We start from the raw sequence: 8,056 nt of genomic DNA on the forward strand, positions 1-8,056 counted from the left end.
TAGGTGTTTTGTTTGCTTTTCGCGATATTCTAGATTAATGTCGAATCGCACATCGTTAAAACAACAATTACGATAATATCACAGACCATACATTGTCTTCTTATCGATCCACCAGATCACATTTAAAGCTCTGCGTGTTTGCAGGGTAAAAACATGGGTCGATTTTTGCATTTGTCTGAACTCTGAACAAAACATCAGTTTTATTGAAAATGCTCATTCATTCTGCCAGCAGGTGGAGAGTTTAGTAGAAATATCACTGTTTCCCCGATAACAGCAGAACACAAAGCAGCGCAGCACCGGACTTTGAACATGAAGTTTAATCGTCACATTCAGCCATATCGCAATTCTGGTCTTTCCGTTCCCAAATTTAAGACCTCTTGAAGTCATAATTAAGACTTTCTTGTACAATTAAAGACTTTTTAAGGCCTTACATTTGATACAACTAAATTTAAGATTTTTTAAGACTTTTTTTAAGACCCGCCGGAAACCCTGCTTTAATATCACATAAAGTTATCTCATTCAGATGTCGTTAATTAAATAGTGAGAGCTGAATAAACTTTATTTTTAATTAAGCTCAGCAACAGCCACTTTCAGGGCTGTTAATTGGATTTGGGTCATCGTCACTCTGATTAAGGGTTTAATTTGTGGATTACAGCAAGAAGCCAGAGAGGAGGTATCATGTTTACTTATGGCTTTCTGAAGATCCATCATCTGTGATCTTGAACAGGACTCCTCTATTCAAATCTGCCTGAATTCTACAGAATTAGTCTGACTGTGTGATCAGATGGCCTGAAATCCCATGTAATAAATATTCACATCTTTGTCCTTACTTTTAGGCCTATGGGATTTTATGACAAATGGGGTTATGAATTTTGAAACCTTAAAGGAATAGATCAGCCAATAATGAACATTCTGTTAGCATTTTCTCATCGTCATGCGATTCCAAACCTGTATGATTTTCTATCTTCTGTAGAAAACAAAAATATTAAACAAGCTGGTCAGACCATTCTTTTCCAGAACTATTCACTTTCATCACCATCCTTAACATTAAAAATAAAATTTTACTTTAAATCTTTGTATTAATGTATGTTTTCAGACCAAAGACAGTTTATTTAGTTGAATTAATAATAATGAATAACAACATGAATAGATGAAAACAGCATGAAGCTTATGAGGATTTATTGCTGTTTCTGGCTCAGTTTGTCTGTTTTGTCTGTCACCAAACTGTACATAAACTCCCATCTCAAGCCCTGTATAAAAAGTAACACCTAAAAAAAAAACTATAAACCCATAAACTACATAGTAACAATACAGTATTGCTTCTATGTAACAGTTCAATAAACAAGACATAGGTATAGCATTTTTGTTACTTTTGCTCTGCCAAAGAGACAAGTTTTAAACAAAGCAAAATAAACCACCAAAAGCCCGTTTCAGAAAGGAGGCTAAGTGAGAACATGAAATGAGGGAAACTCTTTCCATTTCAGAATGGGAGGTTTGTCAAACCCAAGAAAACAGGGTGAGTCAAGCCCGTTTCTGAAAGAGAGGTAACTTATACTCAGAGTCAGTATGCATCTTGACTTCATAATTTTTAAGTAAGAAAAGCATTTCTTTGCAGTGCAGGTATTCATCATTGCACATATTTTTATCATGAGGACACCGTCAAAATGATTAAATTGGCATCTCCTTTTATACAGGATCCTGTAGATGAGGAGGCTGCATTAATTAATAGTGATTTTGTTTTTTGCCATATTCACATGCATATTTATTTGAGTGCTATTATTTTTAAATGGTAGTTTTCTATAAAACATCGGAGATGCACAGCACATTAGTAAGGCCGCTGTGGGCAGAGTGGTAAGGAAAGTGTGCATCGCTCTCACACTCTTTCTGAGAATTTTTGTGTTGTTTCTTGGGCACAAATCCATCAAAAAGGAGTTTCACAGGACTGTAGGTCAGTGTTGTAGAAATCGGTTTAAACAAGGCTAATCTGATAAATGAAGTTCACTTGATAACATCTTGCACTGCAGTGACCTCTGGAAGTAAGTAACCCAATAATTAGAATTTCCTTCAGGATTTCCAGTGTGGTTGGATGCATTGTTGACATGCATATTTCCACCATCACACCTTCTGAAAATGAAGCTGATTACTGTATGGAATGGAAGGATGCCAGATGGAAGTTAGTTAATGAGATATAGCCTATGCCGTAACCACCACCACATCTGTTAAATAAACACAAATTATTCACAATTTATTTGGTCATCTTTATTTCCTACAAATACTAAATCAACAGTTATTCTTTTTCCTTTTGGATTTAAAAATTCTTTTGTGAGCCTCTGCCTTCTTGCTGTTGACTGAGTACAAGTCAGATATAAATTTCATTACTCTAATTAAGAAATGTAACGGGTTGGATTAGAGAATATAATTATGTGAAAAATGCATTAGACTATGTGGAAAAAGCTGCTGCGCATTGAAATAGACACTAAATGATATGTAATATGTCAAATGTTTGTAAAGTCATGTAGCCTACACCCATGAACCTTTTATGCGTAAAGTTTTATCTTGATAATTTTTTTTTTTTGCCGTGGTATACCATGAAAATGAATATTAGCTCAATAATGTAGTTTCACCTCTGATATTATACAGTAACAGTGATTAAGAATTAAACTTATGCGTTAACTCAAATTATGCGGATGTGTTTTTGTAGTCAACCTACTCAGACTTGATTGAACTAACACAATTCAGCTGTTCTGAAATCGAAAACTCCCAGAGTTTTCCATTACAGGGTAAGTCAACTCAGAGTTCAAGATTGAACTCAGAGTTGGCTGAACCTTCTTATTGAAATGGCCCCCAGGCGTTTCTGAAAGAATCGGTTTTGAACGAATCATTTGAGTAAATGATATTTTAGAAAATAGATCATTATATCAAATGCTAATAAATGATCATATGATTATAAAAATGATTTAAGGTAATCATTTGAGCGAATTTACCTACTCATAAAGACAGTCATTTGTCTCGTTCCTGAATGGATAAGTGTTTTGAAAGAATCGTTTGAGCAACTGATTCAATGACTCGCTCACACAGACAGTCGCTTGTTTCATTCCTGAATGAATCATCGTTTGAACGAATCTAACGAATGAAACCTGCAGAAAGCTAAAGTCGGTCTTTATGAAACATGCAAACATATAGGAAAAGTAATGTTTGAACATATATATTTATATACAGGCTACTTTTAGAATGTCAATCAGATTGGAAAACCAGAATTGTTGTATAATAAGGAACAGAATCTATGGATGATTTGTTAACACTTGAGGCACGTCTCTGTTTGACCACCACCAAACTGTGTTCTTATTTTGAAGGCGGAACACAAAAGCATCCTTTGCTTTGTCTCATTCCATCCAAATTCATGAGGCCATTTTGAGCGACGGCCACGGAGGGGCACGGCCATAAAATCTGTCCTGTTATCGTTGTTTTTATGACACAGGAAGAGAGTTTGTCACTGATGTGAAATTGAATATCATAATTCCTCAAACAAAGCTCCTGTCTGCGCTGTCAGCGAGTCGCGACGAGGCAGTTCATTCGCTGCTTCGCCAATGCGAGCACATAATAACCCGACAGTTGTCAGAAGCGCCCGGAAATTTATGACACAAAAAGATGCATATCATTGCAGTAATCTCTACTGCTTCGCAAGCTCCTCACTAGAAACACATGTTATAAGTGAGGCATTAAAATTCATGAAGGTTGTCGTTGGTCCTAAACGCATGTGGTCTGGAGGTATTTACATGTGTGACACGTCATGGAAAGCACTGATAGTGTTTAAAAAATACAATTCTTTAATTTTAGCAAATAGTAAGTACGTCTCTCCTTTGTGGAAGAACTGTAACCTTTGATAAACCTGCTCTGGCAACATCGGTGATTGACGACAGAAGAATTAATTGAATCGGAGATTGAGAGAGACAGAGGTCCTGAGATGACAGAAAGGGAGGGAAAGCGGTTGAGGTCTAAATAAGCTCTTTACAGAGAAACACTCTCGCTCTCATGCCTATAGAAACAAGTCAGTGTATCACAGCATTGAGGACAAGGTGATAGCAAGGCCAGAGAGACACAAATCAATACTTCATTTGCTGGGCAAGATTTACTTTCCGTTGCCATATCAAACCCATCAGATATTGTGAAAGAAAGGGGTGAAAATTCAGAATTGATGAAAAACTTATTTTAAGACCTTTAAATTTCCCAAGACGTGCTAAATGTCAGAGAGGGCGCAGGCCTATTATAAGTCAAGACACATTTGCGAGGTCAGGCCCTGTATATGTTTAAACTCTGTTTTAATATCTCAGCGAACAATATCTCTTTGGGGAAGAACATTTACTGCAATTCACATAAAAGTTGTTTTGCTAATTGCTTGATTTAATGGAGGAAAGGAAAAGGAACCAAACAAGCCTCTGACGAGTGTCCTACTTAATGTAACCCATTTGTCTTATGTGGTGATTTCCAGTGAAAAATTGGCCACCACGATGCTAGAATTTTGTAGGTTGTTGCCAGGGCATTGCTATGCAGTTGCCAGTGTGTTTATGTGGTTGCTAGGGCATTGTTTTGCACTCTGGGATCTTCTGTATGGTTCTTCCCGAAGAAACTATAAGTGGTGTTTGTTAGCGCCAAAGCTGGCACTATGCTAGGGTGTTGTGAATGATTGCTAGGGTGTTGCTATGCAGTTGCTAGGGTGTTCTGGGTGGTTGCTTGGTGGTTTCTTTACAGTTTGTGAAGAAATTGTGAGTGGTGCTTGTCAGTAAAAAAGCCAGCACCATGCTAGAGGTGTTGTAAAGGTTGCTAGGCTGTTCTAGGTGGTTGCTAGGGCATTGCTTTGCAGGTGATTGCTATGCAGTTGCTAGGCTCTTCTGTGTTGTTGCTTTACACTTTCTGAAGAAATTGTAAATGGTGCTTGTCAGCACCAAAGCACAATGCTAGGGTGTTGCTATGCAGTTGCTATGGGATTCTGGATAGTTGCTAGGCATTTATATGTGGTTGCTTTGGTGTTTTAGGTTGATGCTTATGGTGTTGCTTTGCACTTTCTGAAAGAATTGTGAGTGGCGCTTGTCTTTGGAAAGCCGGCACTATGCTAGGGTGTTGTGAGTGGTTGCTAGGGTGTTCTGGGTAGTTTCTAGGTGGTTTCTTTACACTTTTGAAGAAATTGTGAGTGGTACTTGTCAGTGAACAAGCCAGCACCATGCTAGGGTATTCCTATGTAGTTGCTAGGCTATTCTAGGTGGTTGCTAAGCCATTACCTTGCAGTTGTTAGGGTGTTGCTATGCAGTTGCTAGGGTTTTCTGTGTGGTTGCTTAGACTTTCTGAAGAAATTGTGAGTGGTGCTTGGCTGTGCAAAGCTGGCACTATGCTAGGGTGTTGTGAGTGGTTGCTAGGGTGTGTTGCTATGCAGTTGCTATGGGGTTGCTAGCCATTTTTAGGTGGTTGCTTGGAGGTTTTAGGTTGAAGCTAGGGCATTGCTAAGTGCTTGCTTTACACTTTCTGAAGAAATCGTGAGTGGTGCTTGTCTGTGGAAGCTGGCACTATGCTAGGGTGTTGCTATACAGTTGCTAGGGTGTTCTGGGTTGATACTAGGGTATCACTAGGTGGTTGATAGGGTTTTCTGGTATCATCACAGTCAATAGTAAGACTAGAGACTTCTAATCCTTAGAATAAGCATGATAACCTTTGAAATAGTTACCATTTTGCAAACCAAGTGATACAGTGGATGTGTCTGGTATCTGAAAGCAGCATCAATAATGTGAGAAAAGCTTAAGGGAATCTCTTCTAATGATTAGCTAACTTCAAAATCAATTCACAATCTACAAAGCCAAAGTAAACAGCACCTACAGTACAGTCTACTTCGATCTGTGATTGGTGTATGTTCTTGATCAATAACTGTACATCTCAGTTTGATCAGTATAGTTCTTATAACCATCATTCATCCGGTACTGTCCCCTTAATAATACAGTACACATCCTATTGTTTGACTTATATGCAGAAAATGTACATTTACTATAGACTACATGTCGTTTGCAATGACTGACAGCTGCGTTGGAGAAAAGCCCCCTCTTTCCTTATTCATTGGTATAGTCGAGTGCCCCATTATCATACTCTTCAGACCTCCAGTAATTATTGAAAAGGTCAAAGGGCACCAGGCCTTCCTCCTCCAAGGGGGTTAAACTGTGTACTGAAGTTCCAAAGGCCCAGGAAGTGACAGTGTCATGTGACCTATGACTAGGGATATGCCGGTATCAAATTTTCATGTTGCGATTAATTGCTAATGCTTTTATCACGGTATGCGGTATTATCACGATATTGAAATTTAGTTTTAAAAAAGTGCTGTCATAATACAGTATAACAGGTTTAATAACTTTTTTCTTATAACAAAAATAACTGAACATTTAAATGCAATAAAGCAATACAGAAAAATGTATAAAGTTAAAAGTTTTACACAGATTAAAGTGCAAAAGACCGAATACCGGCACAAGTCTACCTATGACATATTGACAAATATTCATGTTCATAAAAGACGCATAAACTGGGTTAGCTGGGTTGCACAATCAATATCAAACTCTACAGCAGTCAATGACAGATATATATATATATATATTCTCATTTCATATTCATGCAACTTTCAGTGTGATTTATCCATAAATGTACTACTCTCTCATATATTACAAAATCCATAGAAGCCTTTTTTTTATTTTTACCCCTAAAATTCCAAATACTCACAATTCATAGCACAAAAACAATCTGGTTTGAATCAGCAGCTGTCTTATTGTGAAATGAATGTGTCACTGTCAGAAAAGAGGGTCCAAGGAAGTGTGGACCTGCGCTGCCCTTTACTAATTACCCCAGCCTCCCTTCAGTCAATTCATTTCATAAGGGGGACTCCTGGCAAGCTGCTGCAATTGTGAGGACTCTGCAGGGGACATCAAATGCCCGGTGACTACTGCTGAGGACCCAAACCCACTGCATTATGTGGAATTAGTGTGTATTGATTAATCCTTTCTAGATTATGGATTTGGTCCCTTATTCATTACTTTCGAGGTCAGCTAGCGGTCATGTTTTAAAAAGGGTTCAGTTTTACTGTACTGTACTTTGAGTGTGGTTTTAATGCTAGAAATGTAGTGTTTTATGAATATTGACTGAATATTAATACTTCATTAAAGTCACTATGCAGCCTATTTAACGTCCATAAAGTGACACATCTCAGTGAAAAAGAATATTCAACTTTTTTTATCCATTAGGAATTAATCATATAATATTATAATATTGTGAAAGATGTTCTCTAAATGACCAGTGACACTTTTAATAATTTTTAATTTTTTACTATCATGGACAAATAGAAAATTATTAAAAATTACATTAACATTATTTATTTTTTATATTAAATAAAAAATCACAATGTTCTAGATTATTTAATCATAGGTAAATTCAAATATTTATTTTTATTATTATTACTACTACTTTAGAGGTTATCTAACAGTGATCTTTTAATTAACTAGTTTTACTTAGTTTTAGTTTTACTGTACTGTACTTTATGTGCGGGTTGTGCTGCTTTAAATATAATGTTCTATGAATATTGATTTTAATGAACACGTCATTAAAGTAAATATGCAACTGACTTTATGTTTATAAAGTGATAAATTTCTGAGTAATATTAAATTTTTTATTTTATTTATTTCTTTTTAATCCATCATGAATTAACTGGATTGTGGAAAGATGTTCTCTAAATTACCAGTGGCACATTTCTTTTTTCTTTTTTTTAAATTAATTAACATTTCTTTTGATAATCAAGGACAAATAACATATATATATATATATATATATACAGTATACATACGTAAATCTCTTGATACACATATACAAGTGCAGGGCAACAATTAATCGTGATTAATCGCATCCAAAATAAAAGTTTTATATAATATATGTGTGTGTCCTGTGTATATTTATTGTGTATATATAAAGACACACACATACAGTATATTTGTAAAAAATATTTACATGTATATATTTATATTCATATAATTTATAT

This window comes from Sinocyclocheilus rhinocerous, unplaced genomic scaffold (genome assembly GCF_001515625.1).
Source record: "Sinocyclocheilus rhinocerous isolate Xijiao unplaced genomic scaffold, SAMN03320098_v1.1 scaffold255, whole genome shotgun sequence".
NCBI classification, from domain to species: Eukaryota; Metazoa; Chordata; class Actinopteri; order Cypriniformes; family Cyprinidae; genus Sinocyclocheilus; species Sinocyclocheilus rhinocerous.